Below are 4,635 nucleotides of genomic sequence, written 5' to 3'. Positions count from 1 at the left end.
GTGGGGAGTGTGGGGGTGGGGGTGGGGGTTGGGGGGATTGGGTAAGAATTTATAAGGGGAAATTGGCACAAGCATTGCTTCTAACCTGGGGAACACTGGAGAACGTGTTGTGGAAATAGAGCCTTCTCAAAGAATCATAACCTAGGGTAAGTCAAGATTGTACTTTTTGTTACATTATCAATACAGTTGGTAGTTAGTCAGTCAGCAGATGTCTTCGGTGGATAACTTTGTAAATGAAGCAGGGAATGGCAGTTACTGTTTCTTTGTAAGATTCACATGATAGTTGAAACATTTCATATATCTATTTTTCATTAGCTTAAAGAAAATATTTAGAATCAATGGTAGTGTCTCATCTTTTACTTTGTACTCTTAGCAAGGAAGGATAGAGATGGACCAGAAGTTCACAATTTCAATTTGTTATGATAATTTTGTCCTAAGATTCGAGAAACTACAGTTGATGTTTCGCAAGATTTTGAGGTGCTGTAAATTTTTCCAATGATTTGTGCTAGTGAAATATGAAACTTCTCAAATTTATGGAGTGCTAAACTTTGCATTTGAATGAGGGTAGAATTACCAGCCCCTTTGTATACCCTATGGTTTATGATTGTGTGTGCAACCTTGAGGTCAAAGGCTCTTCAATGCTTGGTCGAGCTGGAGAAGAAGAGAATGAGGGTAGAACTGTCGTCCTTCCACATCGATTTACAGTCTCTTCTTCAATCTCTTCCCCTCATGTGACACTATGCAAGAACAGAGGTTGGTGGAATTTTCTTGTAATCTTTCACTACTTTTGAGTACTACAGTTCTTAATTTTTCAGCAACTGAGATTGGTATTAATTCTCTATCACATTAATACATCCATATTGTGGTGTTCATGACAATGACTGATCCTATTTAGAAAATCTAGATAACAACACAATCTCTTATTTCTATTATTATTATTATTTTTTTTTTTTTTGTTTTTGGGGGGGGGGTGGGGTGTGGAGTAGAGCCCAATCAATTATCAAATTTGAAGCAACAAGAAAGAGTAGCTGAAGTGCAGAGCTTCACCTCAGCTGCCGAAGGAGAACATCTTAATCTTTGATCATATACAGAATCAATATGCAAAGAAATGAAAAAAGAAAACACTGGAGAGGGAGAGAAAAGTGGAGTAATGCTTATGACATCAACATAAGCACTTGTCCTCGAGTTTGAAATGGTAATCTTGTTCCATTCTGATGATCATGCTTCTTCAACAGTGGTTATACCTTTCGGCATGGTGCTCAAGAATTGAAATTTTCTCTGATAGTAAGTTGATTTAGCTAATATATATATATATATATATATATATATATATATTTAAATTAAACTAAAAAATAAATAAATAAAAGTTGTTGAAGAAGGGGGAAAAAATAGAGTAAATGCTCATGACATCATACTAACATCATCATTAAAAACCATTTTTCTTGAGATCGTTCAGTATCAATAGTTTTTCTTTTACCAAATCCAACCAATAAAAAGGGTTTTTGTTAAATTCACGAATTTCTCTTGCATTTCCTTTCGAATCTGTTTCTTTCTCTTCAAGTATGTTTTCTTTAGAACTTTTATTTATAAAAAAGGAAGAACTGAAGAAAGAAGAGGGGGTGAAAGGCTTATAATGAAAAGGAAAAAAATAAAAATACAAGATCCGTTTGGCCAAAACCTCATATGGCCTTCTTACTATAGCCCATGAAATAGTAGTACAGTATCACACTACGACGCACCCAATCCATAAGTTCAAGAAATTTTTCGTAGTTCGGCACAAATGCTTACATTTACCCTCAGAGAATTTTTTAATTAACCAAAAAATTAATATACCTCTCCACCAAACTGTGAAATCACCCATTAAGGTTTTCGCAAAGAATTAACAAATAGGCGTCATAAAAACCCTAATTTCCACACAATCCAAAATCAATCAAGTGGAACATATGGATGAGGCTTGTATTGTTTCATATATTTCCTATTTATCTAAAAAAAAATCAAGTTGAATATATACAAGCCCAATAATTAATCTACTCCTTTTCCATATATATATATATATATATATATAATCTACTCCTAAGCGCCACGGAAATGAGTCCTTTGATCTAAAAGCCCTGTTCCTTTGGACATTGATATGTACTTCAGCACTATACTTTGAGCCCGGAATCCGGATCAGCTCCCTATATGGGGAGAGGTGTTCGGACCATGAATCAGAGCAATTACTGCACCATTGTCTCGTGGTTTGATACTTATGGACTGCAAAAAGAGTTGTGAGGAGATAATGTTCAAGAAGTATAGCACAGGCTTCTTGGTATACTTTGTATTATTGTAAATAAAAGAATCTCCCTTGGTATCAAAAAGAAAATGAAAATATATTTTACTTAGAATCTAGAGCATATGAGCAAACTCTTCCATCTCACAGATGAGGAGATGAAGGGACATGAAAATTAATGTAGGTACTTTAAAAGTGTCTTTCTCGTATCATTTTACTTAAATTTTCTGGGTGATGAAAAAAGTGAAATCATTTGTGATCTAAAGTGATATTAAACTAGTGCAAGAAAATTTCCAAAAAAATAAAACCCAAAGAAAATTTTTTCGATACTTGGGCATTGGCCATGTTCTGGAGAAAAAAAAAAAATCTGAATCTTCTACCAAATGCTTTAATTCCAAAGCTTAATAGGAATGAATCTAGATCTCCACTTAAAGTTGCAGAATTGATTTGTATTAAGATGCTATAATTAGTTGTTCTTACGTACAAGAATCTTAATCTGCTAGATGGATGAATTATTAATTTGCTAGTGCACAACTTACCAATTCCTGGTTGTTTGGACTTTCATGATCCAAACTGAGCCTTAATGTTTTTCATGTTATCATACAAGGTAAATTTGGTTTATGTGCCTTGATATTGAAGTGGTTTTTTTAGGGTTTTCTTTTTTGTCACTATGTCTAGTGAAGTATAATGCTTCACTATTTTCCACATGACAGTACATGCATGGGTTAGTCCATGTAATAGAGGATCTTGTAAGCATCTTTTTGATATAGTTTCAACTTAAAACAAGTTGATGAAGTAGCTAAGATTACAAAAAATATCATTTTTTATTTTATATTCATCTACAGTTGATGGCATTTTGATAATTTTATTTACACTTTGAATCAAATTTTGAGCAATTTTTCCTTGTTTACTTTAGGTTAAAATTTGGCCATTGAGATGCTTGTGTGGACTAACCCATGTACTACTAAGTGGCAAGTAGTAATGCTTTATACTTCACTAGGCCTAGTGACGTCTAGGACCCCTTTTTTATAGACCGAGTAATTTCCTTGGGTGAAGGAGGAAATCCTTCACCATGGAGATTGGTAGCATCAGATGGTCATGAAGGAGACGATAGTTTCAACCTTATTTATAAGGGTGGGAGTGTAATGATGACCCAAGAGTCTAATTACAAGATCACTTGAATCCTCCACCGATGAAAGAAAACTTTCACCTTTTTTTTTGTTTTTTTTTTTCGAGTGCTTGAATCTTCTGGTAAGAATCTTTCCATGCATTCTTATTTGAAATATTTAACTAATAAAATTCTAGAGGGGTTTCCTAGGATCTTAAAGTTCAAGGTTACTGAACAAAAAGAGTAGTGTCGGCTGGGTCAGCACACCCTCACTCAGTAGTAGATCTGCATGTCCTCAACAATTGCCACACAAGTTCAGTTAGGCCTGAAATTTTGTGCAGTATGACACTTAGGTCCTCTAAATGCATGACAAGTTTCAGCCCATCTGATTTTGCCAAGTGACAAAACAAGGTATTGAAAAAAAAAAATTAGGGACTGTCATGCGGTACATGAAAGACATATTAGATATTCGTAAAATGAAATTTGACATATAACCAATCCAAATTATATCCTAAACATCCAAAACTCAGAATTAACACATCAATCTTCCACCTGAAAATGCAAATCGTAATGATATGCATCTGGATGAGGCTATGCTGGAATATATTTTTTGTTACAAGAATACCTAAACTATGAAAAAGTCTTTACTTTGGAAATTGAAGGGGAAGAGTACAGTTTTCCATTTTATTATTTTCTTTCCCATCTGCCATAGGGAAGGAAACTTTTCATTTTCTATCATGATAATACTAGGACTATTAATTTGTACGACTGTGAATACTCTCAACCTTTTTTTTTTTTTTTTTTTGCTAACGACAGGTATCCAGGCCTTCTGTCTGACTATTTCTGTGGACCCATACTGACCCCACAGCCGTATGGACAGGGTTATACCGGGATTGAATGAGAACCATTCAATTTTCACTGAAAGCAATGAAGAGCACTAAACACCCCGTGTGAGTGGCCCAAGGTGTGCCTAGTGGAAATTGAACTTAGGATGAACACTCTCAACTTATAACACTAACACTTAGACTTTAAAAAATATGAAATTATTAAGGCCCCATGGGTCAAATGCACCTTGCTTACCCTAAACCCTTAATTATCACTGTCAATCAAGGGTCGTGGTGTGATAAAATTCAGTGTCGACACCCTTGTGTAAATGAGGGTAGATTCTACAGTTTGTAACCCATCCTTGTTCTTAGTCCTAGCATGATCTCCCTCAACCGACGCACCCCCCACCCCACCCCACCCCACCCACACCCCC

The sequence above is a fragment of the Macadamia integrifolia genome, chromosome 3, assembly GCF_013358625.1.
Source record: "Macadamia integrifolia cultivar HAES 741 chromosome 3, SCU_Mint_v3, whole genome shotgun sequence".
NCBI lineage: Eukaryota > Viridiplantae > Streptophyta > Magnoliopsida > Proteales > Proteaceae > Macadamia > Macadamia integrifolia.
This window is presented reverse-complemented; position numbering follows the sequence as displayed.